Source organism: Camelus dromedarius, chromosome 34 (assembly GCF_036321535.1).
Source record: "Camelus dromedarius isolate mCamDro1 chromosome 34, mCamDro1.pat, whole genome shotgun sequence".
NCBI classification, from domain to species: Eukaryota; Metazoa; Chordata; class Mammalia; order Artiodactyla; family Camelidae; genus Camelus; species Camelus dromedarius.
The window spans coordinates 20,052,134-20,058,566 of NC_087469.1; the positions used below are offsets into that span (position 1 = coordinate 20,052,134).

General features: G+C 58.5%; 1 long non-coding RNA gene across 1 annotated transcript; it reads left to right on the forward strand.

Annotated features, from left to right (window-relative positions):
* Positions 1–993: 993 nt before the first annotated feature.
* Positions 994–5,776, forward strand: LOC135319928 (uncharacterized). The gene is made up of 3 exons (XR_010379005.1): positions 994–1,273; positions 1,631–1,760; positions 5,715–5,776. It is a non-coding gene; the product is annotated as an uncharacterized LOC135319928 (long non-coding RNA).
* Positions 5,777–6,433: the final 657 nt, after the last annotated feature.

Genomic DNA, 6,433 nt, shown 5'->3' on the forward strand with positions numbered 1-6,433 from the left:
CCTCCGTGCCTTCTCCTGCTGGGCATCTCACCCTCTCTCTGGTCAGTGCCCAGCCACCCCTGCAGGCTGGCTCAGGCATGCATGCCCTTGCCTACCATCCTTCCCACCCCTCCCCCAACACCAGCCGCCGTCCCTGCGCACTTCTCTGTGGATTCTGCCCTCTCCCCCTGCACTGCAGGCACTGGGCCAGTGTTTGTCCCCCACCAGCCCTGGTTCCCTGGCCGTAGCTCTGGACTTCGCACATGCCAGCTGCGGAACTAGAGAGGGGATGGGGCTGTGTTCTCTAACCTTTGGCTGGGAGGCTGTGTCAGTAGATGCATGGAGGAGAGTTGGGGGTGGAGTCTAGTCCAGGTGCTTGTCCCGCACCTGCCCCTTGGGGGTTCATCCAGATCAGCAGTTCTGGGGCCCTGGGCGGTCATGACCCTGCTGGGCCTGGGCTGCACTTGGCAGGGGCGGTGCCTGGCCAGAACTCACCCACCTTGTCCACAGGTCCCAACTGTGCTTTGGCTGCATGCCCAGCTGGTGTGCGCAGCCTTGGGCAGGTCACTGCACCTCCTTAGGCCTCAGGCTTCCTGTCCCTAAAATTAGCAGGAAGGGCCCACATTCCTTTGACGTTCACCCAGCCCTGAGGCTCTGAGCTCCCTTTGCAGCAGAATTGCCCAGAGTGGAGGCTTGTGCAGAGGAGAGGAGAGGAAGGCAGGGAAGGAGGTGCCTCTGCTCCACGACCTTGGGGACCTCGGGGACCTGGCCTCTGTCAGGTTCTGAAAAAAGCTGAAATGATCATTTCTCTCTTTCCTGGTAACGAGCCCTGATCGGGGGTGGGGGGTGCGGAATAGGGAGCCCTGCCCCACAGAGCCTTGTCTTCCCACCTCTTCCTCTGCCCACACCCTGCCACAGCCGAGCATCAGTCAAGGAGCTGAGCCCTCCTGGGGGGCCTTCACCCACAGGGTCCAGAAGCCCTCGGGCCCTATAGCAGTGGGGATTCAGGAATCTCTTGCTAATATTTCAAAAGAATCTAGTAAAGACTGTGTTTAGATCCCCGTGAAAGCTGCAAAGGCAACTGGAATGTCAATGTCTTTAGTTTTGGCTGGAGTCACAGAGAGGAGGTGAGGGTACCTCGTCCCAAGCTGCTCTGGGGGCTCAGGTCATATCTGTGACTTGTTGAAGAAAGGGGGGCAGAGCAGCAACCAGAGTCCAGCGCACGCTTCATTGTGACGTGTGGGGACACAGTGAAGAAGAAGGACCCGGAAGCAGCAGGCTGATCCTTGGGTTGGTAAGTGGGGCTCTGCTGTGGGGCGTGGGGGCCTCTCACCAGGCCGACCAGGCCGCGCCCAGTGCGGCGCCTCCTGACCTGCAGGACTGGACACACGCAACACTCCCTCTCAGTGGGGAGACGCACCCTGAGCGGGGTCTCAGCACCAGGTCCGAGCCTCATGCGCTGTGAGGCCTTTATAGGAGGCGTCCCACCCCTAGGCCCTGCGCTCTCTCCGTGAAGGTTCCAGCATGGTTCTCACAAGTTGGGTGTGAGGGCTGGGCGGGACGTCCTGAGACCCTGAAGGTAAAAAGTCGCTGCTCGTCCAGGAGGGCCGAGGAGGTGACGAGTGTAAAACGTGTCCCACTCACTCCTCAGATGCCTCCTGCGTGACGGGCCCTGCGCTGGGCGGTGGTGTTGGGACGGCCAAGACACCAGTTGCCCCGGCGCACCGCAGAGACAGGCACACAACTGAAGACATCGACGGCTGAGTCAAGAAGTGAAGGCGGTGAGTGTAGACGGTAATACTAGCCTGTTCAGGAAGGCGCCATCACTGCTGGTTTGGGGACCAGGGAAGAGGGAGGAATTTGTGGATCAAGAATCTCAGTGGGAAGAGAGGCTGAGGGTGCAGCTGGGCAAAGACACAGGTGTGTACGAGCCGGGGGTGCAGGGAGGCTTTGTCAGGGGTCAGAGTTCACCTGTGTGTGAGGTGAGACAGCTGGGGGCAGGTCTTAAAGGGAACCAGAGCTGGGGTGGCCATGTGGGGCCTGACTGCCCTCCTGGAGGGGCCTGGAATTGCTCACACTCAGGGCTCTGTCCTAACTTCAGTCCCGGTTGAGGATAAGGAGAGAGGGGACCAGACTGTCCAAGCCCTGTGTCCTCTGCCCTTGTGTCCCTTCCACCTCCTGCCCATGCAGACTCAGAGAGCCAAACATGTATGAGGCTGGGTCCTGGCTGGACCCCACCCTCAGCCTCAGAAGGGAGGGATCCCAGGGCACAGCTTATCCAAGTCCCGGGGTCCCCCTTGGCTTGACGACTTGGGTCATTGAAGTCTGCAGAAAGTGCTCCTTGGGGACCAGTTTGCAGTGAATTGCAGAGGCCTGGAGCTTGCACTTGCCAGCTGGGAAATAGCCCTGGCCGGAGCCTGCCCAGCACGGGGAGGGAGGGGCCTCTGTGGAGCCAGCACCGGCCCGTGAGGCGCTTTGACCCTGAGGCTCAGAAAGGTCAAACCCGGGCCCTAAACCCCGTGTTTAACGAGGGAGGTGCTGGGGTGTGGACTGGAGAGCTCCTTCTCCCTGCGCAGAGCACTTCCCACCCGACTCCCTGGCCCTCTCCTCCACCCGCTGCTGAGATCTCAGTGTAACTGCAGAAGGTTTGCCGGTGTCTTCTCTCTGCCCCCAGCATCACGGTGGCTGGGCCTGTGCAAGAAGATGACCAGATGGTCTAGGAGATGGCCCATGGCTACCAGCCCCCTACCCTCGCCACACAGGCCTTTGGGTGGCCTCTCCAGCAGACGCAGGGTGACACCCCATGCTGTGTGCAGCCTGGCTGTGTCTTGCTCAACCTTGGGGAGTCAAGGGGTGGGATCTGAGGACACAGACATGGGGGGGTGTGAGGACACAGCTGGGGGAGGGGGAGCAGAGAGGACCTGCTGTCTCCATGTCCCTTTGGAGCCAGTTCTGACTGTTCTTGGACACCCCCCATACCCCTTCCCTGAGCTGTCCCTCCTGCTGAGGTGGATTCCTCCCTCCAGCACCTATGAGGCTTCTGTGCAGAGGCTCCAGGCAGAAGAGGAGCTGAGGGTGGTGCCTCCAGTGGTCATCCAAGCGGTCGCCCGAGGCCGGGCGAAGGCTGAGGCCGTGGGTGCCCCCCTGTGGGGGCTTCTTGCTGAGGTCAGCAGTTTGCAGCTTCCCTGCTGCCCGCAGAGGCTGCTGAATGCATTCCTGTGACTGTCCGGCCCCCTTGCCAGAGACCTTGTTCCCCGAGCCCGAGGCCTTCCAGTCGGTGCCTAGGGAACTCCCATCAGCATCTCCGTCTCCTCCCTGCAGCGGGAAGCTGGGGGCTCCCCCAGGGCCATTATACAATATAGAATCCAGCACGTCAGTCTGTGCCCTGATCAAGTGGATCTGAGGAAGTGCCTCCTGCAGGACTGCTGCCAAGGCTGGAGTCACAGAACAGAGGCAGGTTCTCCGGTGGAGGGTCTGCCCTCCTTGGAACCAATCTTACTGTGGAGGCACCATGAGGAGCGGTACATGCTCAGTGAGACTGCAGATGCGTTGTGCCTGTTAAGTGGACGTGGGCTCAGAGGGAAGAGGGGTGGCCAGGGCGAGGCTGAGGGGGGAAGCCCATCGGGGGCCAGGAGGGCGCAGAGAGCATCCTGGAGGCAGAGACCCCGAGGCTGCGTCAGCCCGACTCTAACCCACAGCTGGGAGATCGTGGATGAGTGTTTCCATCGCTCTGGGCCCCCGCCCCTTGTCTGTGCATCATGGATTTTGGACTAGATGACGTCCAGAGATTTCACCAGTCCTGACGTTCTGGTTTCTGTAAGCCTTTGTGGAGAAGAGATCTTTGTGGTTTCATTATGTTTGATCTCTGCTCTTCTTTCTTGGGAGAGACTATATTTAAGGAGGGAACCCAGAGGCTGGTGGGAAATGACCCCAGGGACCTGGGAGACGTGCATGTCCGCCTCTGACTGTGGACCTCTCCTCTCTGAGCTGCACTTCTAGGGATTGTGTCCAGGGACAAATGGGTGGGAGGGGCCGAGAACTGTCCAGCAGGGGGAGCTCCTGAAGCCCAGGACGGAGTGGGGTGTCCATTCCAGAGAATCCGGTCCTTCCAAGGAGCTGGAGTGGTGCCAGATGCCAGGAGGGAGGAGAGGTGGAGCCTGGATCTTGTCCCTGAGTAGCGACACCCAGGAAGGGAGGTCTGCTCCAACACCATGACTTTTGCTGCTCTGCTATCGAAAAAGACTGACCTTCAATAGTGCAGGGTTCAGAGGACAGAGGGGGAAGTGAGCTGTGAACACTCACTAGGGGGCTGGGGTTGGGAGTGGCTTGCAACACGCGTGAGCAATTTGGTGGCACATTGGTGGAATTTCGAACAGAAGGGATGGCACTGGCCAAAAGAGATTTGCAACTTTGCAAAGGGTGAGGAGGGAGTGCTAAGGAGGAAGGACAGGGAGGAGAGGAAGGAGGATATTGGAAAGAGGAGGGCGGGGAGGGAGGAAAGGAGGCAGGTGTGGAGGAGCCTGAAGACAAGCCCGTGTGAAGCCCGCGTGCTCGCTGGCTCCGCTCCATGCTGTGGGCCTGGAATTCAGCCTGAGTGTAGGGGAGGAAGGGAAGAACGGAGGGGCGGTCCTAATGGAGCCGTGCTCCTGAGAGGCCCAGGCCCTCCTGCTGTAGGGACAGGGCACCTCCACGGGTCCAAGGTCCAGGAGGCTGGGCCCTTAAGGTGGCGGAGACAGAGCTGCCCCTGGCCTTCCTTCCTCCCTGCTGAGCCCCTCCTCCCTGGGTGACCCTCCTGTTTGTGGGGTCACTCCTCCTGAGGCGGAAAATTGGTGGCACGTGCCCAGAGATGAAGGTTGCTCCTCTGCTGGGTGTTAGCTGCTTCTGGGGAGCATCCACTCCTCGGGGTAGATGAGGCTATGGAGAGAACACGGCACCTGCGCCGTCAAACCCCTGCCCCGCGCCCCAGCGCCTGGGGCTGGACTCCTGCCCCCTCCTTCCCTCTGGGGGCCTCCTTGGAGCCCACCCGTTCTGAGAAGTCTCTGTCGCCTACGCTCTCATGCCAGCATCGTCTTTACTAAAAGCCCAACTGCTGAAGTTTTCACTCGGCAGTTTGGAATCGACTTGGTATTTCTGAAACACCGTTTAACAGACATGCATCCACTCCTGTGGGGCTGCCTTCTTTCTCCCTTAAACTGGTCTAAGGGAGGGCTCTGTGCCAAATGAGACTCTGTTAATATCCCCACCAGCAAAATGCACTAGGTTATTTCCGTGCCTGAGTTTCCTCCCTGCACAATAACCTCCTCCGTCCCTTCCCACCTAGAAATCAGGGGAGGCAGTGGGATGGGAGAGATATGCCTCAGTTAAGACAAAGGCCTCTCACAGCAGATGGCCACTGGAATTGTTTCCTTCTGTTATTTATTGCTGGGGCTTTCACACAGGCGTTCAGCCCACACTTTGAAGCCTCAGCATCAAGTAACAGTTGGGGCCAACTCCCTCCTGCTGAAACGCAGGAATAATAATCTTTCACAGCGAGGCAGAGTTCGGTGGTTTTCCGTAAGAAATTCTAAAGTGTCAAGATTCTCATGGGTGCATTTTGCTGGAGAGGGAGTCCCCAGGGGTCCCAAGTGGAGAAGGGTGGTTGATTTCTCTAAAACAGGCTGAGAACAGTACAGGTGGGAGGTAGTGCTGCCCTGGACCACACGACCCCTAAACCTCTGATTTTATGACACTTCCAGCTCTGGCTGAACTCAAGTTTCTGCTCCTCCCTCCATGCTGCCCTGCGGACCTGAGCTATTCTCTCCTCTCTGAAAGAGAAGGAAACGTCCATTATGAAGATCGATTGATATCATTTGAATCTGCGTGCAATTAAAAACCAAACTAAGCACATTCATTAAAATCTAACCTCCTGGTTTAACAAGCTTGGTTCTGGAAGTGTCTGCTCAGACCTGGCCGAGAGGAAGTGAAGAGAGGACTCGGGGGAAGCCCAGCTGTCGGGGCGGTGGCCTGTGGTTCTCTGCCCTTTCCATCCAGATGGGTTTGCAGCACCTGGCCAGGGTTCCCACAGTGCAGGTAGGGGAGGCACTCTGTGCTAAGAGGGGCTTCCTGCACCCCTGCCGGTCACTGCAGGCTCACCTGATGCCCGTGACTGAGGGCTCTTCTGGGCTGGGGGTTTGGGCACACTTACAGCAGCTCCAACAGCAGGCTCCCAGCCCTCCTGCCCCACCCCCACACAGCCATCACTGCCCACCATGGACTGGGTACCACACCTGTGTATCGAGAAGAAAAGGATTCTTAAAGATAGAGAAGCTCCCCCTTGGCTTCTCTGAGAGTTGAATTAGGCACTGGGGATTGAACCCAGGACCTCATGCATGCTAAGCATGTGGTCTACCACTGAGCAATAGCTTCCCCCACTCCTGATGGTTTGTTTTGCAGGATAATAAATTTCCTTATTGGG